Source organism: Halichoerus grypus, chromosome X (assembly GCF_964656455.1).
Source record: "Halichoerus grypus chromosome X, mHalGry1.hap1.1, whole genome shotgun sequence".
Lineage (NCBI taxonomy): Eukaryota > Metazoa > Chordata > Mammalia > Carnivora > Phocidae > Halichoerus > Halichoerus grypus.
This window is the reverse complement of record NC_135727.1, coordinates 125,365,281-125,389,749: the sequence shown is the minus strand read 5'-3', so window position 1 is coordinate 125,389,749 and position 24,469 is coordinate 125,365,281. Positions and strand designations below refer to the sequence as shown.

The 24,469-nt window shown below is 47.0% G+C and overlaps 1 long non-coding RNA gene and 1 other non-coding gene across 2 annotated transcripts; one reads left to right on the top strand and one right to left on the bottom strand.

Annotated features, from left to right (window-relative positions):
- Positions 1 to 929: 929 nt before the first annotated feature.
- Positions 930 to 22,403, top strand: LOC144380572 (uncharacterized). Its single transcript, XR_013444773.1, has 2 exons — positions 930 to 1,198; positions 21,511 to 22,403. It is a non-coding gene; the product is annotated as an uncharacterized LOC144380572 (long non-coding RNA).
- Positions 14,636 to 14,708, bottom strand: TRNAV-UAC (transfer RNA valine (anticodon UAC)). Its single transcript has one exon. It is a non-coding gene; the product is annotated as a tRNA-Val (tRNA).
- Positions 22,404 to 24,469: the final 2,066 nt, after the last annotated feature.

Genomic DNA, 24,469 nt, shown 5'->3' with positions numbered 1-24,469 from the left:
AGAAAGGGAAAGAGAGAAAAAAGAAAAGGAAAGAAAAAAAGAAAAAAGAAAAAGATAAAGATAAAAACAAACAAAAGCAGAACAAAACAAAACAAAACAAAAACAGAATGTGATCCAATATGATCAGGCTGGATTATAGATCAGTGCCACACACTAGATTTTGGGCGTATTTTGGTCTGTTAAAAGAAAGTCCCTCCCAAAATTTTAAAGAAAGAAAAACTTATATATGTACAAAAATAAGGGTTGATATGATGAAGGGATGGAATATGACTGTAAAGATGGAAATTATAAAAAAATTTTTAAAAAAGGATTTGATAAGTTGTTTGAAAAAAGAAAGAAGAGGATTAAAAAAAAAAAAAAAAGAAAAAAGGGAGAGAATGTGATCAGGCAGGGGAATAGAAAAAAACCATACACTAGAGATTTAGAGTATATTTTGATCTGTTAGAAGAAACTATCTCAAGATTTTAAAGAGAGAACAACTTATATATATATATGCCAAAAATACAGGTAACTACTATGAAGGGATAGAATATGACTTTAAAAATGAAAAATAAAAATGTTTTTTTTTTTTAAAAAGGGATAAGATGTTGGTTGAAAAAGGGAAAAAGAAAAATTCAAAAAAAAAGGAAAAAGGAAAAAAGAAAAAAAGACAGTTAAAAAATAATAATAATAATTAACTTTGAAAGACTAAAGAATCATGGTAAAAAAGCCATGGAGTCTATGTGCAGTATTCCCCTAGCGCTGGAGTTCTGCCGTTCTCACTGATCGGTAAACTTGGTCTTGGCTGGCTGTTCTCGCTGATCTTCTGGGGGAGGGGCCTGTTGCCGTGGTTCCCAAATGTCTCTGCCGGAGGCGGAATTGCCCCGCCCTTGCCCGTCCGGGCTAAGTCATCTGCTCGGGTTTGCTCTCCGGAGCTTTTGTTCCCTGCGAGCTTTCCGTACAGCTTTGGAGGCGGAGAGTGAAAATGGCGGCCTCCCAGTCTCCGCCCCGGTGGAGCCGAGAACCCGGGGTCCCGCTCCTCAGCGAGCCCCCAGAGAAAAGCCGTCAGTCACTCCCGTCTCCCCGGTCTCCGGCCGCACTCCGCGCTCACCCAGCCTGTGACCGCGCCTTTCTATCTGGCACCCGACCCCGGGTGGAGTCTCCAAACCCAGCAGATCCCCGCGGTGCGCTCCCGCACCTCTCCTCCCGGGGGAAGAAGGTGAGTCTCCCCGGATCTGCCGCTTGTTGGGTCCCTGCTGGAGGAGCAGTGGCCCAACTGTGCCGCGGATCACGGTCTATGACAACCCCGAGCTGAGAGCCCGCGCCTGGGCTCCGTCTCTGCAGCCGGCTTCCCCGCTCCGATACCTGGGAGCTCTGCCGCACTCAGGCACCCCCGGTCTTTCTGTGACCCCGCGGGTCCTGAGACCACACTGACCCGCGAGGGTTCCACCCCCCACTTCGCCACCAGAGTGACGTCCCTCAGCGGAGCCGACTTCTAAAAGTTCCGATTTTGTGCTCTGTGGCTCTATCACTTGCCAGAAGCGGCCGACGGAGGCCCCTCCCCCGCCGTCTATCCTCCCGAATATCCCCTCGGATTCACTTCTCCGCACGTCCTACCTTCCAGAAAGTGGTCGCTTCTCTGTTCAGAGAGTTGTTGCTCTTCTTTTCTTTGATCTCCTGTTGAGTTTGTAGGTGTTCTGAATGGTTTGATCCCTATCCAGCTGAAGTCCTGAGAGGAGACGAAATCCAGGTCTCCTGCTCCTCCGCCAGCTTGCTCCGCCCCCTTCTCCCTGCTGCCTTAAAGGGACTCTCAGCCTGGCATGCATTTGGCCCTCAGGGGGACAGTTGTGATGCCTAAGGACATTTCGGGTTGTCCTGACCACAGGGGGCTACTGGCCTCTGGTTGGTAGAAGCCAGGGATGCTGTTAAACGTCCTGCAGTGCACAGGACAGCACTCCTCCCTGCCCACCCCCCCACCCCGGGAGGATCATCGGGCCCCCTGTGTCACTAGCTCAAGGTCGAGCAACGCAGACTAAAGAGATATTGCTTGCGAGCCTACCGAGTGCCCGCGTTAGGGGCTGGGAGCGCGGTGGTGAGGAAGACCGGGTCAGGCTTCGTGGCCTGGGGAGGACAGTATAGACCAGCAAGCGAGTTCGGCCTCATAGGGGCCACCAGGGGGAGACAGAGGCCGCCGAAGGGGCCGGCCGCCGCGGGCTGGAAAGGGCTCCGGGGAGGGCCGACCGGGGAAGCGGTGCCCGTCAGCCGGGGAAGGGGCGAGGGGCCGCCGGGGAGGGAGGGGGGCGGGGCGGGGGGCCGGGGGCCGCGGCGGGCAGGGCTGCGGTGGGACAGCAGCGCACGGGACAGGTGGCGCCGGGAGCCGCGCGGAAAGAGCTGAAGGTCGCAGCAGTGCCCGGATCGGGGGCTTGGTGGGAAAGAGAGGACCCGCAAGTGTGCTGACGAGAGGTGACAGCCACGCGTGGCCCTTGGGCAGCAGAGGCGCCGGGGGGCGCCCGAGGCTGTTCACAGCCAGACTTCCCGGATCTTGGCTGATAAATGCGCGCGAAGCCCCCTAGCTCCGGGCTGCTGTCTGGGGTCCGGGCAGCCGCGAGCAAACCACGCACTGTAGGCAGAGGACGTATTTGTAGATTCCAGACGAAAGCGCGGGCAGGAAACCCTGGAAAGTCACCGAGCCCCGGCTGTGAACGGGGCTCCGCTAGGACCCCGCGGGACCAGGAATGGGGAAGGCCACGGCCACCAGGGTCCTCGCAGCCGGCCGCACGGTCGGTGCCATCCCGTCGCTGAGCCCCGTGAACGTGGTGGAAAGAAATCAGAAAATGACTGTTTTTCTCCTACTACCACGTGGACGAACCTTGACAACATGATGTTAAGTGGAAGAAGCCACATACAAAACACCATACGGGATCTGACTGCGGTGACGCGAAACCTCCAGAGCAGGCGTGGAGACGGAGAGGAGGCTGGCGGCTGTCAGACGCTGGGGCGGGGGTTCTTTCCGTGCGGATGGAAATGTTCTAGAACCATTGTGGTGACGCTTAACCCCGTGAATATACTAAAAATCATTAACTTGAACACTTCAAATGCATGAATTGTATGGTATGTGGATAATAGCTCAATAAAGTGGTTCTATTTATCTGAGAGATTCACACCATCACACCATGAATTTCTGATAAACACTGTAAGCTAAGAAACAAAAGACACTTCATTTGATGATATCTGTTTTACTTTTTAAAAAAATTTTAAAGACTATTTATTTATTTGTCAGAGAGAGAGCACAAGTAGGGGGAGGGGCAGGCAGAAGGAGAAGCAGACTCCCTGCTGAGTAGGGACCCCCCCCCCCCACAATGCCCTGAGATCATGACCCGAGCAGAAGGCAGACAAGCCACCCAGGCATCCCAATGGTATCTATTTTAAATGAACACTTAAATCTTTGGTGAAACATGAATGCAGTTTTACCTAACCTGGGGATGCTGGTGCTTTTCAGAATCACCTGTGGGGTGTTTTCAAACCACCCGTGCTCCAACTCGGCCCCAGCAAAGCACCCCTCCGCTGACGCTGGAGTCCCTCCTTGTGAATGGCTGCACTGGAAGAATTCCCTGAAAATGAGGAACCAGACTCGAAAACTCGTCATTACCACTGTTGCATAAGATTGTTCTGGAAGGCCTAGCCAGGGTGACATAAGTCAGAGACAGAGAAATGAAGTAAATTATCCGAGAGGGGTGCATAAATCATTGTTCGGCTAACTTGATCCTATACCTAAAAAAGCCCAAGAGAACACCTGAAAAAGCTATTCCAACCCAGCAGAAACTTCCGTTACGCTGCTGGATACAAAATACACAAAAATCAACCACCTTGGGGCACCTGGGTGACTCAGTCGTTAAGCGTCTGCCTTCGGCTCAGGTCATGATCCCGTGGTCCTGGGATCGAGCCCCGCATCGGGCTCCCTGCTCGGCGGGAAGCCTGCTTCTCCCTCTCCCACTCCCCCTGCTTGTGTTCCCTCTCTCGCTGTGTCTCTCTCTGTCAAATAAATAAATAAATTCTTTAAAAAACAAAAAAAATCAACCACCTTTCTATGTACCTACAATAGTCCTTTGGAAATTAGAATTGAAACGAAGTCCTTTCACAAAAGCAACAAACTCTCAAATACCTAGCAGTAAGCTTGATGTAAAAAGTGCCTGAGCCTGTCTGAAAATTCCTTAGCTTTCCCAAGAGCCAATGAGAAGACATGAGACGTGCCACACTCCCGGAGGGGGGAGACTGTATCTTGCAAAGTTGTTCAGCCTTCCTGGTTTAATTGGTTGACTTAATGTGATTCTAAGCAAAAACTTATGATAAACAGTGAATGAGAAAAAAAAAGGTAAAATCCACACGTATGAAGATTGGCGCCATCCACTATGCATCACGTTTATTGCAAAGAAAACCACCGTTAACAAATATGGATCACTAGTTAGTGGCATGCTTGGTGACATACTTAGAGAGACGTGCTCACAGATGTGTGTAATTTACTGTGAAATGTATCAAAGAGTCAGATGGATTGATTGACAGAGACAGGGATGGACGCGGGGATAGATATCTGAAAAAGGAACTCTAGTAAAATGGCAAAGGTAGAATCTAGGTGGTAAGTATTCGTGTGTCAGCTGTAAAATTTTTTCAATCTTGTTGAATATTTGGAAATGCTCATAATAAAAGGTTGGGGAAAATACAGAGCAAAGAATAACAAAACTGAAAATGCATACATAGTATGAGTCCAATTTTAAAAATATGAGCTGAAAACAGATGGGGAGGAAATGGGCTAAAATATTAACTATGGTGAAATCATATGTGGTTTTTTTTTCATACTCCATGCCGTGACCAGATTTTCTTTTTTTTACAATATCCACGGACTACTTTCAACATAATTCGAGGGGTATCACTGCCCACCTACTGGCCCTCTGGCCCAGTGAGAAAGGCCCACTGGGCAGCAGCATCTCCCAGGTGTGCTCCCTCCCCATGCCCATGACTTTGCGCACCTCCTGAGTTCCCAGAGTCCTCTAAACACAGCTCTAGGCATCTGTCCACGTTGGCTTCTCAGGCGATGACCAAACCTACCGCTGACTCATTTATTTTGAGTTCTCAGGCCACGGCCCCGCCCCATCTCCATCTCTGCCCACTGCAACCACTTCTTCCAACCATACCCTGTAGCTTCCTATACTTGTGGTCAGTTATTTAAAATGTCCTTTTTAAAAAAAAAGATTTTTATTTTCAAGTAAGCCCCACACCCAATGTGGCGCTCGAAACTACAACCTCGAGATCAAGAGTTGCGTGCTCTGCCGACTAAGCCAGGCGGGAGCCCCTAAAATGCCTTATTTTAAATGATCTTTCGCCAGAAACTGAAAAGGAAGAATTTACAATTTTTTCTATGTGATGATGTAAAATCTCTGCACAGGAAAGAAAGGAGGGAAGGAGGGAAGGAAGGAGGGAAGAAAGAAGAGAAGGAAGGGAAAGAAAGAATTTATAAAATGACATTTGAGGGGCACCTGGGTGGCCCAGTCATTAAGCATCTGCCTTCGGCTCGGGTCATGATCCCAGGGTCCTGGGATCGAGCCCCGCGTCAGGCTCCCTGCTCTGCGGGGAGCCTGCTTCTCCCTCTCCCACTCCCCCTGCTTGTGTTCTCTCTCTCGCTGTCTCTCTGGGTCAAATAAATTTAAAAAAAAAAATCCTTATTTAAAATAAAAGTTTTAAAAAAATAAATAAAATGACATTTGAGAAAAACATATTTGCAACATCCATGACAAAGGGCTGATTTACCTAATTTATGCAGAGCTCAAAATCAAAAGTCAAAAAAAAAAGAAAGATGAAGAAAAGCAAATGAAAAACCCAACAGAAAGAAAGATGAACTAAACGAAAGGGTACAAAGAAACCTAAGTCACCAACCAACAGGAGAAAACGGTTGTACCCCTACAGTTATAATAATAAAAGACATGGTAATAAAACACATGCAAACCAAAACGACGATGGAATAGAATTTCTTACCTTGCAAATTGCCAGAAGTTAATTGAAGAAGTTGAGTGATACCCGATGGTGTTGAGGATGGTCGATTGGGAAATGAGTACTCACACCTTGTTGAAAGCACAAAGGGATTCAACTTTCTGAAGGACAATTTGACAATATCCATGAAACGTATAAATGCATGTAACCATAGGGCAAGACCCTGTTTGGAATTTACACTATAGAAATTTACGTCACTTCACCAAGATTATATATATATGATATTTATCACAACATTTTTTATCATAGAAAAATAAAAACCAAGGGCGCCTGGGTGGCTCAGTTGGTTAAGCGACTGCCTTCGGCTCAGGTCATGATCCAGGAGTCCTGGGATCGAGTCCCGCATCGGGCTCCCTGCTCGGCAGGGAGTCTGCTTCTCCCTCTGACCCTCCTCCCTCTCATGCTCTCTGTCTCTCATTCTCTCTCTCTCAAATAAATAAATAAAATCTTTAAAAAAAAAAAAGAAAAATAAAAACCAAAACGAAACAAAACCAAGAAATCGAAGCAACCAAAGTATCTGAATGGGAGTCAAATTGCTAGGTATTTATAAAAAGGAAGAGGCCTGGTGATAGGTAAACAAAGCAAGAGTCAAATACCAAAATCAAGTTCAAGGTTAGCACCCAAGTAGCAGGAAAGTAGACTTTATACCTACAGCGCCCTCATCTTTGTGTCTCCCCTGCCCGGGGATTCAGAATCCTGAGCCAATGGTGAAGCGAGAGTCTGTGTGATTTTTTCCTTTCTTTGTACTTTTCTGGGTGCTCTAAATTTTCTGTAAGGAGCATGTGTCAATTTTTAATAATAAAGTTATATACAGCGTCTCTATTACTATGTAAAGAACACTTTGGGATTTTATAAATTACTCAACATTCGTAAGCGTTCTTCCATTACTCCACGAGAGGGCGGCATAAGCACAGAAAATAGCAAAAATGCTTTCAAGGTATTTGGTCTGAAATGGAACGCTGCTAATTGCTCGGTTCATTTTGATGTGTTACCTGCACACAAAAAAAATTGTTCATTAAATTGTTTATTTGTATAATAAAACAACTATGTAATCATTGTAAAAATTGATATGTGGGAGAAAACACAGGTAGTCTATAGTCACACTCCTCAGATACAGCCAAAATTGACAATCTGGCATTCATCTTCATGTTTATAGATATGTGATGAAAAGAGGAAGATACAAGTTTTTGAATAAAATGTGCCCACCCATGCGATTGTTTTGTAATCTACCCTTTCATATCAAGTGTCTCTTGAGCATTTCCCTGTTTCCCTAAAATCCTCGCTATAGTGGTTTTTTAAAGGTTGCGTGGTGTTCCAGCCTGTGGACACACTGTGCCTTGCTTAACGGACTTAAATTGGTCATTTAGGCTGTTGTAACCATCTTTAAATTATAAAAGATTTCTTATGTATAAAATATACATGGAAAAAGAACGGTCACCCAATTAGTCACTGCTCAAATTTGATACATGTTAATTTTTGCCATCTTTTCTCCAGATGTATTTTTTAAATATTTTTAAGTAATCTCTACACCCAACGTGGGGCTTGAGCTCACAACCCTGAGATCAAGAGTCGCACGCTCCACCGACTGAGCCAGCCGGGTGCCCCTGCTTCAGATATTTTTAAGAAAGAAAAGTTTACAGGTGGAGTTGAAGGTACCTCTGTCCAGTTAATTTCTATCCTTCTATCCCAATAGTCACCTCTAATGTGAAGTTGGTGTTCATTTTTCCTATCCTTGGTCTTACACTTGAATTACAAAAGTATGTTTCATAAACAACATAGTATTGTTCTGAGTTTTAAAATTCTACACATAAACGTAATCACGAGGGTATATCCTTTATTCACTTAACATTATGATTTCAAGGCGCACCTGGGTGGCTCAGTCAGTTGGGTGTCTGCCTTCGGCTCAGGTCATGATCCTGGGGTTCTGGGATCAAGCCCCACATCGGGCTCCCTGCTCGGCAGGGAGTCTGCTTCTCCCTCTCTCTCTGCCTGCCGCTCCCCCTGCTTGTGCTCTCTCTCTGTCAAATAAATAAATAAAATCTTAAAAAAAAAAGTTAAGATTTCGAGATTTACTCATGTTGACATAGACCCAGTTAATTTTAACTGCTCTAAGATATTATCATTTATAAATAGAATGCATTAACACATTCCCCTATTGATAAGCATTTAGGTTGTTTCTAATTATTGAGAATCGCTGCTTTTGTGATGGGGCAGGTGCTCAGGAGTTTCTCTAGAGGCCCACAGAAGGCTGGAACATACTGAGGTGAGGAGTTTGGCATTCCAAGAAGAAGGGCCAATTCAAAGGTGTGAGCCTCTTCAGCTCTACTAGGTACTGCTGAATTGCACTCCCAAATGACTGCAGTTTCCAGGTCAGCCAGTCTTTTTTTTTAAAGATTTTTTTTATTTATTTGACGGAGAGAGACACAGCGAGAGAGGGAACACAAGCAGGGGGAGCAGGAGAGGGAGAAGCAGGCTTCCCGCCGAGCAGGGAGCCCGATGCGGGGCTCAATCCCAGGACCCGGGGATCATGACCCGAGCCGAAGGCAGACGTTTAACGACTGAGCCACCCAGGCGCCCCCCACCTTTTTTTAAGTTTATTTATTTAGGTAATCTCTACACCCAACGTGGGGCTTGAACTCACAACCCCAAGATCAAGAGTCGCACGCTCCTCCAACTGAGCCAGCCAGGCCCCCCAGGTCATCCAGTCTTGAGTGAGAGTCCCATTTCTTCACCTCCCCTGCGTGGTAAGACATGTAGCTTTGAGAATCTTCCAGGTTAAGCATCTTTTCATGGTCATTGGCCAGCAGGTTTTGTCTTTTGTGAATTTCCTATCCATAGCCTTTGCTTATTATCCACTTGGGTTGTTTGTCTTTTTCTTAATGATTTGTATATGTTTTATACCGATCTCTGATTCGCACGGGGTCTCTACAAGAAGCATGTAGTTTGCAATGCGCAAACCCAGTAATTTAAGGAGAGCTCAATGAAGGGACTATTTACAAAAGCATGGACAGGTTGGGGGCAACAGATGAGGGGTCGGGCGCCACACCAGGCCTGCGACAGTGGGCATGCTCACCACCTCAGGCCGGAGGCGGCCAGGCAAACGTTGGCCAACAATTCTCCCTGGATTTCTGGTGTTTCCACACAGTCCAGCTCTGTCGAGCAAAGGGCACTGGCGAGCTTGTTCAAGGCTGATTGGATAGCAGCCAGCCTTCAGAGCTGGACATAGTGGACATAATAAAGATAGAGGAGAACGTCGCTCTCCCCGGAGACATTCCAGGATCCTGAAGCCTTATCCTGCCGTCCTGAGACCTTTGCTTACCTTCCAGTGTGGCCCCCGGGGAGTTTTGCTTGCATTCCAGATAGGGTCATCTCTCTGGAGGGGAGGATGGGAGTAGCCTGATAACAGCTCGGTTTCCTAACCCAGGATTCCTCTCTTGTGGTGCGCCCCCCGCCCCCCCACCACGTGCAGGTGCACGTCATCCTGTGGGAATTGGGGAGCTGGTACCAACTCAAGAGAGTGCTCTGCTTACTGCTTTTTGCTGGATTGCAGTCTGTGTCTCTGACCAGGGCTCTGGTGCTTTCGGTCAAGATATGTACATGAAGGAAAAAAAAAGATATGTACCTGAAAGAGGGGCAGGCTGACTCTTTAGCTTGCGGGAGGGTAAAATCTCAGACTTTGCAGTTTCTGACCGGACAGGAATGCGCAGAGCCTGGGGAAAGGTGACTGTACTGACAGGAGCTAAGCTTTGGTGGAGGGACACGGCCAGCTTTCTCCCCAGGGCCGGAGCTAGGACGAGAAGCTCACACCACCTGCCTTCCGATGTCCCCCGGAGGCTCCACCTGGAAACCAGAGGGAACGAGAACCCCAGTTTGTACGGGCCAGCCTCGCAGGCACAGTGCCAAGTGGGGATCGGTGGGAAACGGCCAGGGGCCCAGGAAAGGCATCTAGCACAGTGAATGGTTTTGCACTTTGCAAATGTCTTCTCTTCTGGACGGTGGTTTGTCTTTCCCTCCACAAGAATGGTCTCTTTGATATTGACATTTTGGGGACGTGTTCAGACTTGCTTTGTATACTTTTACCAGGTCTGTATTTGTAAATGTTCCACGTGTGTATTGACTAAGTGTTGTATGTCGGCTTCTGTGTAAGCCCCGTTAGCTCAAGATAAACAACAGTCATAGTAACTAACCGGCGCAGGGTGTATTTGCGGGTTGGGTTAAAAAAAAGTGGAACTAAGATACTCGACAATAACCACATGCAAGAGGGCAGGCGTTTCTATGAGTTAGAATGTTCTGGGCTGTAAGTGTCAGAAACCATGACTCAGCTGGATCAGACAGTAAGGAAACTTAGAGCTCTGGTAGCAAGCCCAGGTGTAGCTCTCTTCAAGGTTGGTTGAATCTTCAGCTTCAAGGTGTCATTACGGACCTAGACTTCTCCATTTCTCTTCTCTACTATCCTAGTTTGATCAACATGTTGGGAGCAAGACATCTGGAGCAGTTCCAGGTACCTCAACCAAACCTGACAATGTCAAGAGGAAGAGATAAATAATATGGTCCTATGACTCTTTCTTAAATAGAGAGGAGACTTCTCCAGGAAGCCTTCCTATCCTACTCCCCGTCACATGGCTAGAATAGAGTCACACTGGTTTTCCTGAAATCAGGACTAACATTAGGCAGAAGATAATAAGGTTACTCAGGCTGAGTTGATTCTCAGAGCGAGAGAGAGAGTTGGCTTTCCCTTCAGGACACCTGCTGTGCAGTTCAGGGGCGGATACCTGAACAGTATTTGGATTCTGTCAGGTGGAAAGGAGAGTAGGTAGATGCTGGGTAGGCAACCCAAAGCCTTCTCTGCAGGTGACCAAATTGTCAAACTCACCAGTAAAAGCCAAGCAATCCAATTAAAAACTAGGCAAAAGACGTGAAGAGATATTTCATTGAAGAGGATACACAGATGGCAACAGATGAAAAGGGGCTCACTATCACTAGCCATTTGGGAAATACAAATCAAAACCGCAATGAGATATTATTGCACACCCATCAGAAAGCCTAAAATTTTTTTAAAAAGCAACAATAGTGACAACACCAAATGCTGATGAGGATATGGGGAAACCTGGCCATTCTTTTTTTTTTTTTTTTTTAAGATTTTATGTATTTATTTGAGAGAGAGAGGAGAAGGTGTACTGGGGAAGGGGCAAAGGGAGAGGGAGAAACAGTCTTAAGCAGACTCGGCGCTGAGTATGGAGACCCACTCGGGGCTCGATCTCACAACCCTGAGATCACCACCTGAGCCGGAAACTAAGAGTCCAACACTTAACGGACTGCACCACCCAGGCGCCCCAACCCTGACCCTTCTTACATTAGTGGTAGGAATGTAAAATGGTACGGCCACTGGAGAAAACATTTTGGCAGTTTCTTAAAAGGCTAAACATACACTCAGCCATATGAAATTCAAATTTCAGCAGCAATAAAGGCAGTCTTACGCATCCATTTACAGGTTATGTAACTATGTAATGTGGCTGCTTTCAAGCTACAAGGGCAGAGACGAGTAGTCGGGACAGACCTACGGCCCACGACTAAAGGATTCACAATCTGACCACTTGCAGAAAAGGTTTGCTGGCCCTTGGCTTAGGTAGAATCAGCCCATACACAAATCCGTTGCAATTAATCCGGCCGCGAGGCTCACCCTCACCGAGATCAAACGAACCACGACTACATACGACAACAGGAATGAATCCCACAAACCTAAAGTTGAGAAAAAGAAACCAGATACGAAGAAGTACACATGGAACGCATCCTCGTGACAGGACAATTCACAGCAGGCCTGACTGACCCACACTGCTAGGAATCAGGAGGCTGGTCACCCCGAGGGACAGTTCGGTGCGTGGAAGAGGCCCGGACAGGGCGTCTCAAGGGCTGACCCGGTGTCAGCTCAGCGGCTGAGTTCACTTGTAACCATTCACTGAGGGTCACACTTACAGCTCACACACGTAACTTGTAGTAAGCGACGCTGCAACAAAGATGGGTGAGAGGAGACGAGCGACAGGGCAGTGCTGCTTGGTCGCGTCTGGGAAATCAAAGCAGGCCCGAATTTCTTCTGCACGTGCTCACGTTCTGTTGCTCAGCTCGTCTTCCCTATCTCAGCCTTCATTGTTTCCTACCTTTTGTCCCCGCTTGAGCGGGAGGAACTCCTCTCAGCTTTGGCAGGCTTATTCTGTGGGCAACAGGAAGTAGGCGGCTGGTGCACAGGTCTGAGCGTTTGTCATAGCTATTTATCACCAGGTGACAAATCACCTCCAAAATGAATGGCTTCAACGACAGTATTTTAGGGTGTGTTCATGATTCTGTGGGTCAGGCAGGGCTCAGCTCCTTGCGGCATGTGGCCTCAGCTGCATTCCTGCTGGCCGAGATGGAAGGTTCGAGAAGCCTTAAACTTAAGACAGTTGGCTCCTCAGTGTTCCTTGCCACATAGCTATCTTGGACGGCCTTGTAGCATAGCCGTCTCAGAGTAATCAGACTCCTTACATGGTGGCTGGCTTCCAAGAGCGAGAGAGTAGAAGGGCCTGGGAATGGAAGGCCTAGCCCGTCACTTCCACCCAGTTACACTGGGCGAAGTAAGAGGGTAAACAGACTCCCTCCTCCTGATATAAGGAACAGAAATGCATGTGTGACCTTTAATCCACCCGGAACTTTATCTAGGCTGATAGGACTGGAGTTGGCTGGAGCTTAGCACACTTCCTGAAGCCCGAGGGCCCCACTGATTACAGCAGAAACCCCCTGCCTCCTTCCATCTCACTGGAACCTCCTATGGAACCTCATGTTCCAACTCCCAGGCGCCATTTGCATTGAGTCAGTAACAAATACACGCATAATTGAATGGTTGATAGAAGAAATTTACAGAAAATTTAAATTTTCATTTAAAACAAATGCTACTGGGTGATGGACATTAAGGAGGGCACGTGATGGAATGAGCACTGAGTGTTATTGACGAATAACTGACAAATCACTGACCTCTACCTCTGAAACCAATAATACTCTATATGTGAATTAATTGAATTTAAATTAAAAAAAATTTAAAAAATAAAGATATCACCTTCGACATCTAAAAAAATAAAAATAAAAAGAGAGTGTAAAAAAAATAAATAACTAAGACAAATGCTACCGTGTACTCTGTTGAGCAGAAACTCCAGCACATCAACATCACAGCATCAGCTATTGGTGCTACTTGGATTCTTCTCTAGGCGGCTGTTTCCGAAACTGTCACCCGCGTGGGACTCACCGGGGGATCTTGTTAAGAAGCGGATCTTGATTCCGTAGGTGTGGAGTGAGGCGTGATGGTGCTGCCCTGTGGACCACAGGGTATGACTGTCAGTATGCTTGGCAACAATCAGACCACAGTGGAATAGTAGTACAGAGCTAAGCTGGTCCTTTATAAGGAACCTAAACCAGCTGGCTAGGGGTGAAATAATTTATTCAGATGACAGCCAATCTCTCTCTCTCTCTCTCTCTCTCTCTCTCTCTCTCTCACACACACACACACACACACACACACACACACACACACCTATAATAGATGAGAACACGGCAAGGGCAGAACATTAGATTTAGATTATTCAAAAGAACAGAAACACAAGCCCCTCAGGAGGAATGCAACCTGACTCACATCAGACCTCATCAGCTCTAAGCAGGATCTGGAGGGCTGAGTAAGGTTCCTGAGAGTTTGGGTGGAATTTATTTAGTAAACAATATTGGTATTTGCTCATATTATTGCCATAGGCTTGCAGAGATGGACTTGTGCTTTTTAAACGTAAGCACAGTAATTTGTAATTTGTACATTGTACAGCTCTTCGGAAGTGGTGATTAGAGCCCCCAAAAGTGGTGTGTGTGTGCAAAAAAAGCTTTATTCATTTTCACAGATTTGATAGTCAATTTATTTGAGTTACAGGTTCAAATGCCTTGTTTACCTTAACCTTTTAAGTTCAGCCTAGAAACCTTATTATTCTTTTTCTTAATTCATTTTTAAGTCCGGCAAATAGTAGCAACCACTTTTAAGGGACCTCTGGAAAATACTTGATCCTACTTGCAAACTTAGTTCATTAAATACTGCCACGAATTTGCAAGCACATTTAAAACTTAGTGTGGGGCGCCAGGCTGGCTCTGTCCGGGGAGCGTGCGACTCTTGATCTTGGGGTTGTGAATTTGAGCCCCACATTGGGCGTAGAGATGATTTAAAAATAAAATCTTCAAAAAACAAGAACAAAAAAAGGCCCAAAATACCCCACACGACCTAGGGTACTACAGTTCCCTTTTTAATCACTTCATCTGTCTCAATTAACAAATACATTTCCAAGTATGCAAATAACTTTTAAGTCTAATGAATTAAACATATAGTGAAGCTTAGGTTTTCTTTCTTTTTTTTTTTTTAAGATTTTATTTATCTATTTGAGAGAGAGCGCGAATGGGGGGAGCGGCAGGCAGAGGGAGAAGCAGGCTCCCCGCCGAGCAGGGAGCCCGATGCGGGGCTCGATCCCAGGACCCCGGGATCATGACCTGAGCTGAAGGCAGATGCCCAAAAGACTGAGCCACCCAGGCACTCCAGAGAAAAGGAACTTCCCACCCATGGTTCCACTGGGGCTCGAACCCAGGTCCTTCTGCGTGTAAAGCAGACGTGATAACCACTACACTATGGAACATTCATTTTTCTTTTTTAAGTTTTCTTAAAAATGTTCCAATACTGAAAAAGAAACAAAAGGTTCCAATAGTGTAGATAAAATTAGTTTTCACCTAAAATGACAAGTTTAGATTAATTACCTAATTATGCATTTTACAGTGGTTTCCAAAGCTCAGAACATCTTTGAAACTTTACAAATGCATAAGATATCAAATATGCACAGATTCCTTCTTCACCCCAAATATGAATCCCATAGTTTTGCTTCTCTTAAATTTCTGTACTTTTCCTAAATTCTCGAGCTCAGAGATTCATCCCCATTACAGCCAATAGTTACCACCCCATCATCGAGCCTGCATACACATCCAAGATTTGGGCTGGCCCCTGGCTAGATTCTTGTCAGTGACCCTAATGGGACACTTGAAGCCTATTAATGATTGCTGTGTCCACGATGCTGTATTTCATGGGAGGTGGTCTCAGGACCTTGACCCTTCATTTTTTTCTTTTTTTTAAGACTTTATTTTTAAGTAACCTGTACACCCCACGTGGGGCTTAAACTCACGACCCCGTGATCAAGAGTCACACGTTCCATGGACTGAGCCAGCCAGGCGCCCCCCTGCCCCTTAGTTTTAAGCTTCATCCCTTGACTGGATTTTGCATTTACGTGGTTCTCACCATATGTACTTTTCTCTCTAGCTCTAAAGACCTTTGCACTCGAGGAATCCTAAGATGTGTAAATACCCTTTTATCTGCGAATAAGACCTTGGGAATCCATGGAATCTTTCTAGAGGCTTTGATCAGACTGCGTTTGGATTTTAGGGCAGGATTGCTTAAGAGGTGGGGGTGTTTTCTTCCCTAGAGGCACATCAAGTCGGGCGCCTCTCTTTTTGTTATTTCAGCAGGAATGCATACTTTTTTGGATATTCCAAATTACATTCAATTTTTAGTATCTCACATGGCCCTGTCTGAGCTGCGGTCACCAAATCTGAGGTCATTTTACTGACAAGGTGTGATGTATATGATGAGCAGGCTAATTATTCATTCAACAAATATTTATCGATTACCTGCTCTTTGTAGATACACGAGAGAGAACATAGGATGCTCTTTTCCTTCCGTTGCTTCTTGCCCAGAATTTCTCAACCTCAGCACTACAATCCGTGGCCTCTACTCACTAGATTCCAGTAGCACCCATCCCACTCCACGTCTTGACAATCAAAAATGTCTCCAGATATTGCCAAATATTCCTGGGAGGTAAAATCACCCCTGTTGAGGTATGTAGGGACCATAATAGGGTGTCTCGGTTTTGGACGAAAAAATGTTACGTCTCGGTCCATGTGAAATACCTGGTCTGAATCACATCTGTGGAGGGCAGAAGAATGGCCACCAAAAGATGTCCAGACACATCCGATTTCCCCAAATCTATGTTTCTTTACATGGCATATGGGACTTTGCAGATGTGGTTAAATTAAAGATCTTGAGAGGGGAAGATTATTCTGGATTCTCCAGGTGAACCCAATGGAGTCACACGGGTCCTCATATGAAGGAAGCAGGAGGTCAGTGTCAGGGAAGGAGGGGTGAGATGTAAGTTGAGGGTGGAAGGGGGACCCAATTGCTGGAAGGGGCCATGAGGCAAGGAATACAGGCAGCCTCTAGATGCTGGAAAGGGTAAGGAAACAGAACCTTCCTGAAGCCCCAGAAGGAACGAAGCCTGGCTGACACCTTAATTTTAGCACAAGAGACCCATTCCGGACTTCTGACTTTCAGAACTGTAAGATAATAAGTTTCTGTTCTTTCAAGTCACTATGTTTACGGTAATTTTTACAGCAGTTAGAGAAAACTAATCCAATATCCAAAATTCAGATTCTATTGGCTCAGCTGTTTTTATGAAGTTCTGATGGAATTAATTAAAACATTTTTTTGTCATGATAGAAATTTTAAGCATATATACGTGACAGAGAACAACATAATGAACCTCCTTGACCCATCACCAGCTTCACCAATTATCAACTCACGATGACCTTGTTTCAAATCCACTCATTCCTGCTCTCCATCACCCGTATTATGTTTAAACAAATCCTAGATATATCACATTTCCCATAATTATTTCCAAATGCATTTCTAAAATGTATGGACTATTTAAAAAAAAAAAACAACAACCGAAATATCATTATCCAACCTAAATTTAAAGAAAGAATTCCTTAATACCATCAGTTCTCAAGGAGTGTTCCCATTTCTGGCTGCCTCATAAATATCACAGATGTTTTTTCCAGTTGGTTTATTTACTTATTTTTTAAAGATTTTATTTATTTATTTGAGAGAGAGAGCCAGAGAGAGAATGCGAGTGGAGGGGAGGGGCAGAAGCAGAAACAGACTCCCCACTGAGCAGGGAGCCCAACACGGGGCTCGATCCCAGGACCCTGGGACCATGACCTGAGCCGAAGGCAGACGCTTAACCGACTGAACCACCCAGGCGCCCCTCCAGTTGGTTTATTAATCAGGATTCAAATACAGCCCACACCATGCTACTGGTTGCTATGTGTCTATAGGCTCTCTTTCATCTACAGGCTCCCTTTCCATCTCTTTTGTTCCCCTAGAAGTATATTTCTTGAAGAAAGAAGGGCATTGGTTGGGTAGAGTTTCCCAACTGGGATTTTGCTGATAGCATTCCCAAGATGTTAATATGGTCCTGTGATGTCTCTATTTCCTGGAAGCTGGTAATCAGATCTGCAGGCTTTGATCCGATTCAGGTTTGACTTTGGGGCAAGACTGCATCATAGGTGGTATGTTCTTCCACGGAAGTGCGTCAGGTCTGGCTGGCTATCTTTTTGTGATCTTAGCAGCCCGTGAAGCTCAATGCCAGGATCCAGTCCTCCCGTGGGGGTGGGTGGGGGCTTCATTCAAATTCTGATTCCCTCCCTCCTACTTCAGGATTAGCTGAATGTTTTCACGAAGAGACACTTCTCTCACCTATAGGTTGGATACCCAGTGGTTCAAGGTACTTGTGAACTTTGGGCAGTGCACGGCAAATATGGGTATTTCTGGCTGGCTTCTGGTCTGCATGGCATGCTGGCCATTTCTGTTTATGGAATGGGGTCTTGGAGTCAAGCATGACATACCTGGAGCTCCTGGGTTTGGTAGGATTTCTGGGGGCTGTCAAGGTGGGTTTCTGTTTTCTGGGATTTCCTGGCATTGGTTGGGACTCCGTGGACGGATTTCTATAGATTCCTGCCCCCCCCCCCCAAACAACAGCAGGACCCTGGGGACAAATTTGTAGGCATATTAGTTTCCTGGGGTTGCAGTAACGAAGTATCACAGACTGGGTAGCTTGAAACAATTGATGTTTCTTCTCTCACTGTTCTGGAGGCTAGAAGTCTGAAATCAAGGTATTGGCGGGGTCACATTCCCTCCCTCCGAAGGCTCTAGGGGAGCATCTGTTGGGTGTCTTTCTCCCAGCTTCTGGTGTTGCTGGCAATCTTTGGCATTCATTGCCTTGTAGATGCATCACTCCAATCTCTGCCTCCTTCATCACATGGTTTTCTCTCTGTGTGTCTGTGTCTTTTCTCTTCCTCAAAGGACACCAGTTATATTGGGTTAAGTGTTCACCCTACACTGGTGTGACTTCATCTTAATTTAACTAATCACATTGACCCTATTTCCGAATAAGGGCATGTTCACAGGCACCAGGCATAGGACTTGAACATATCTTTTGGGGGATATACTTCAACCCACAACACCAGGGAACCCAGGGCGTAGGAGCAGTGGACGTTCCTCCTGCCAGCACCATCATGCTGACCTCGGGGAGGTAATTGGCCTGGCAGAGAAGCCTTAGGGAACAAGTGGTTTGATTTGCAGGAACAGGGTCTTTTCCCCCCAAACGATCTTCTGTGCTATCACTGAAAATTGCTGTCCCTGCAGAATGTTCAAAAGACATGGCAACTAGAAGTCAAAGGTATGGACAGGGCCCTGCGCTCCAGAGGACTTGTGCTAGATTTAATGCTCTGTTGCCATCTTGAAATTCTTCATTTTTTTTTTTTTTTTTTTTTTTAAACGAGGCATCTGCTATGGTCTGAATGTTTGTGTGCCTCCCGGATTCGTATGTTGGAATCCTAGTCCTCAGTGTGATGGCATCAGGCGGTGGGCTCTTTGGGAAGTACGTAGGTCATGGTGCCAGAGTCTCGTGAATGGGATCGATGTTCTTTTATTTTATTTTATTAAAAAATTTTTTAAAAATATTTTTTGATTTATTTATATGACAGAGAGAGACACAGTGAGAGAGGGAACACAAGCAGGGGGAGTGGGAGAGGGAGAAGCAGGCTTCCTGCTGAGCAGGGAGCCCGATGCGGGGCTGGATCCCAGGACTCTGGGATCATGACCTGAGCTGAAGGCAGACGCTTAACGACTGAGCCACCCAGGCGCCCTGGGATCGATGTTCTTTTAAAAGAGACTTCCCAGAGTTCCCTCACCCCATCTGCCATGGGAGGACACAGAGACCCAGAAGAGGACCCGCACCCAACCACGCTGGCATCCTGATCTTGGACTTCCCAGCCTCCAGAACTGTAAGAAATGAATTTCTGTTGTGTATAAGCCACTCAGTCTGTGGTCTTTTGTCAATGCAGTCTGAACGGGGTAAGGCAGGGTCCCACATTTCCGTTGTGCGCTCCACAACACAGACCGCAAATGATGTGATCAGTTCTAAGTAGGGACACCAGGCGGTGAGTGGCATAGGAAACAAGGCAAAAATCACATGTTGTTTACAGCATAGCTGGCTTGGGGCTGGCTTTCTGCCCATTTCTTCTTCTATGCCAGGTAAGTCTGGCTGGACTCGACGGAGACATGGCCTGAAATTGAGTGACAAACAGCCAGCTCTTAAACGTGCTTACTGCACAGAGCAAGTGTGAATGTGGCTGTGATCATACTTTGCTCAGTGGCCGGAGTAGGGCTTGGCACCTCTTTTTTTTTAAGATTTTATTTATTTATTTGTCAGAGAGAGAGAGAGCACAAGCAGGGGGAGTGGCAGGCAGAGGGAGAAGCAGACTCTCCGCTGAGCAGGGAGCCCGATGCGGGGCTCGATCCCAGAGCCCCTGGGATCATGACCCGAGCCGAAGGCAGACACTTCACCGACTGAGCCACCCAGGCACCCTGGGCTTGGCACCTCTTAAATGATAAATAAATCCTTATTGATTATGAAGTTAAGGAAAATAGTACCCAGATGGCTCTTGGAATCAATATTGCGAAATGCCCCCCCCATACCATCCCCTTTTGTGTGTGACCCGGTGCTTCGCACACCGACAGCTCTTGGGCGTTTCAGTGAGCTCCCGCACGATGCTGCCCCTGCTCGTTTATGAACCACTCTGTGAGCAGAAAGAGTTGTAGAAACACCGAGCGGCTGGCTATAAAGTCGAAAGACATGATTGCTAATTTCTGCATTGACCTGACTGGACCATGTGGTGCCCAGATATTTGGTCAAGCGTTGTTCTGGGTGTGTCTGAGAAGCTGCTTCTGGACGAGACGAATGTTTGAATCAACAGAGTGAGGAAAGCAGATGTAGGTGGGTCTCAACCAATTCGTCGAGGGCCTGAATAATACAGAAAGAATGAGTGTCTGTGAGGAAGGGGGAACTCCTCCTGCCTGACCACTGGGCTGGGACATCACTTTTCCTGCCTTTGGACTTGAACTGAAACATCAGCTCTTCTTGAGGCTCAAGCCTGCTGGCCTTGGACTGGCTACACCATTGGCTCTCCTGGGTTTCCAGTTCACTGACTGCAGATCTTGGGACTTGTCAACCTCCATAATCATGTCAGCAAATTCCTTAGAACGAATCTCTTATCTATCTCTCTATCTCCTATTGGTTTTGTTTCTCTGGAAAACCCTGAGTAATACAGAGGTCAGATGGGAACGCCGAGCTTCCGTCTCAGGGCTGATGCTTTATAGCAGTGGTCAGATCACACTGGACTCGTTACTCACATTCTCTGAGCCTTGGTTTCCCCACCATAAAGCCTAGGCAGTACAAAGGTCATCCTACGTCACACCTATGCTGGGGCGGGGGGGGGGCGGTTCTCAGCCTCGACACTAGTGACACGTGGGGTGGGATCCCTCTCTGTGGCGGGGCTGTCCTGTGCACTGTGGGATGTTGAGCAGCCTCCCTGGCTTCTACTTCCCGGATGCAGTACAACCTCCTTCCAAAACTGTCTCCAGACACTGCCACGTGTCCCCTGGGGGCCACAACCGTCCCTGGCTGAGAATCACTGATGCATAACAACCATCTTGTGGATTTGCCCGGTTGTTGCTCCAGGATCTAGCGAGGTTAACTGTGTTCCAAAACTGTTCCATTCATGCTACAGAAGAGACTAATTTGTAACACCAGTGTTGTCAAATGGAAAAAAAGAAAAATGGTTCATGACCCAGAGGCTGCTCCTTTCTGTGTTGCATTAATCCTCCTTCTTGTTTCTGTAAGCGGGAGACTTCCAAGCTGCTTGGCTTGGCTCACAAGGCAGAGGTCTGCAGTTTAAGAAACTGTTTTTCCAAATACACAGGGGACCAGAGTCATAATCCTGAACCGGAGAATCCAGCCAGGAGGAAGCATCTCGCAGTACGCTGGTTCATGGCAGCTGTGTCTTCCTAAAATTATGGTTTGCCTGGAATACATTTTCAGTTTACTCGTTAGCATTTTGTTGAACATAACCCATGGGTTGGGAAGGAAAAGAGGTAAAAATGTAGCCTTGGGAGGGGAGACTTGGAGAGGAAGGAAGTGGGTGGTTCCGAGTGTTCTAAGTTTGGGAGAGAAATTGGTCTAACATTTTTTTTTTATCTGAATTTTAATTACTCAGGTATAAATGGAGTCCGCCTACAATATGACAGCCATGACCAATTCCAAGAATACCACTTGGTGCTGAGAAGCCGACACACAGCAGAATAATGCACTAAAACGGACCGAACACAGACCGCCTGGCTTATCCACGCAGCGGACTTTTCCAGAAGACCCTGCCCGTCTTTGGAGTGGAAGATTAGGAAACGAGAAAAACCCAAATCTCCAAACTGGCAGCAGCTACGCATTTGAGAAAAGCGCTGTCAGACTCTCCGTCCACACTCAGAATCTAAACAGCCTTTCTGATCACAGGTCAAATAAGTGTCTAAAGTTAAAGCCATAAAGCCACAAAGTAAAACATCAGGGAAAAACCCCACCCTGTCCCCATTCCAGTCCCCGAGGCTGCAGAGGGGTCCCAGTTAGGGATTTTGGCATTTGTCTCTTCCTTTGCAATCCCTAAACCAGAGAGACGGGAATGAGCAGGAGCTCCATCTAATCTCCTCCATGGCCTGTGGATTTGCATTATTTAAATATATGGGAAGTGCACATAATTGAGTAATTATTCTAGCATTTAAAGAATGCCAAACAATGAGCCATTTCTTCTTCAGACCCAATCCGGCCCACTTCCGGTTTCCTCTCCGCACAATGTGCAGAATTAGCCAATGTGTCATTTCCTAGAACACTTGATTGTTTGTACAAGTAAGCAAGACTCCTTTGGCAGTATTTATTTCTCTCATTTTAGACACGATGATTGTGGCCTTCATGGTACTCCCTTTTCTGGAAGCTTCTCAAGCATCGAATGTGTCTAGATGCAATTTTGTACCTTGTTTTTTTTTTAAATAAAGACTATCCTTGGGAAGGGGAGTGGGGACAGAGGCGGAATCTAATTGAAAGAGTAAAACTCTTCAAACTCTGTGTTTGCTCGTCTGGCGTGCAAAGAGCGTGCTGGTTTTACTCCTTGACAAGCATTTTAAGGAAAATCGTCCGCAAGCCGTACTTGAGTGCATTTTAACCGTTTCATAAAAGGGAATTCCCAGAAGGTCGGGGCAGCGAACAAGCATCTGCACCTCAATTACCCAGAGTCTAAGTGGATTTTTCCTGAGCTGTTTTTCCACCAGAAATCTTGCTGGGAGGATAGGTCACGGCGATGTCTGTACTTTTGTCGTTGGCGAGGCTGTGGTTTTAATATGGAGGCAGTCAAGAATGCGTAATTGTGCATTCAGCTCAGACCAAAGACTTCTTTCGCTCCAGTGTCTGGCGTGTGCCTCTGTTTTTAGTCCCACATGGAAAGCCCCACTTGACGGTAAGAAAGACGGGCCTTCTTCTCCCTGATAATTAGCACACGAGTACCATTCTTCCCAATTCCTGGCGGTGCTGGGGAGTCAGGACCCCCTTCCTCCACCCCCGCCTTCTCATCCGTCCCAGCTCCCTGCACAGGTCTTCGGGCACCACCAGAGGCTGCCTGGGGCAAACCTTACAAGTCACAAAGGACTAACGGTGCTGTCAACAGGTCTTGGGCACCCCAAGTTCTGGCCTTTTCCTTTAGTTAGCTCATTTGGGGAAGAGAAATGCAATAGGCCTGCTGCACTTCTCTGAGTCAGAGAGGTCCGGGGGCCACGGGGAGTGGGCATGTGGATAAAGCTTTTTCAGTGAAGGTCTCCCATCTGTCTTCACTGGCACGCTGTGTGCCCCCTTTTGCTGAATTCTCCTCTAGTAACGTGCCCATGAAATGAGGAATATCCGTAGATGTTGTCACGATGGTCAAATGATTTATAGTTTTGCTAAGTGCTTGGAAGAGAGCAAGCACAGCGGACTCTCTTAGGTCAGGCTCCCTAGAAGCAGTGCCTGAGGTGACCGTTGTCATGCGAGTGACTGATTGGGGGTGTGCTGACTGAAAGGGGTTGGGAGGCAGGCGAGGGCAGGGACAGCTAGCAAAGCCACGGCAGCCCAGGGGGAGCTCTGGAGTGTGGTGGCCTGGAGTTTGTCCCACAAGGGCAAGAGGCAGGGCTGTCCTGCTGCGCAATCAGTCCCCGGGGGGTGGGCATAACCTCTCAGACGTCTGTCAGCCAAGGGTGAGCCTCCAAGAACGGTGTGTGCCCCAGCCAGGGAGATCTGGGTGGGATGCCGCATCTGCTATGAGAATCAAGTATTTGGTGCCAACCCCTCCACGTGCCAAGGGGACAGGGCTCAGAACTTGGGAACCTGAAGACCTGAGCCTCAGTTTCCGCATCTGAGGCGTCTTCCTTTGAGTCTCACGGGCCTCCCTGCCTCCTCAATTTGGGGTTGGAACCCGGGCTTCATCTGTAGACAAATCACAGTTGTAAGTGCCTCGTGGCGTGGGGGGGGGGGGTGCACAGAATCTATCTTGTTCTCTGCAGCATGCCAACACCCAGCCCCGGGCTTGTACCCAGTGGGTGTGTAGCACAGTCCCACCCGGTACGCAAGGCCTCCCATCCTCAGGGAAAGGCCAGTCTAGCTTGCCTCTCAGCTCCTAACTGGATGCCCCCCACCCCCCTTACTCTTTACCTGATACTTTCTCTTCTTGCCTTTCATGATGTGTGGGTGTTCTCCTCTCTCTGTAGAGCCTGGCTTCACTCTAACACACCCCAGCCCCATTCAGGGCAGATTTGAGTGACAGTACCCAGATTTGTGAAATTCTGAAAGGACATGATGCCTGGGAGGGCGGGAACGCAGCTTCAGCCCGGCCACGTTGGGTGGCAAAGTGACTGCGGGGTGGGTGCGGAGAGAGAGAAAAGGCAGTGGCAGCTCTCATGCCAATTAGGAGGGAAGATGTCAGAGCAGGGAGACTTGGCACTCGGGCATCCCCTGGAATGTGCAAGATCAGGAAGTATTTGCTTTTTTGTTGGACCCTAGTGGTGGAATTTCCGGCATATAAGTTTTGGGTGGGGGCAGATACTTGGGGAGCAAGGCAGTTTCTGTGTTGTGGTGGGAGGAGGGGAGGAAAGACCTTCCTTGGGTAT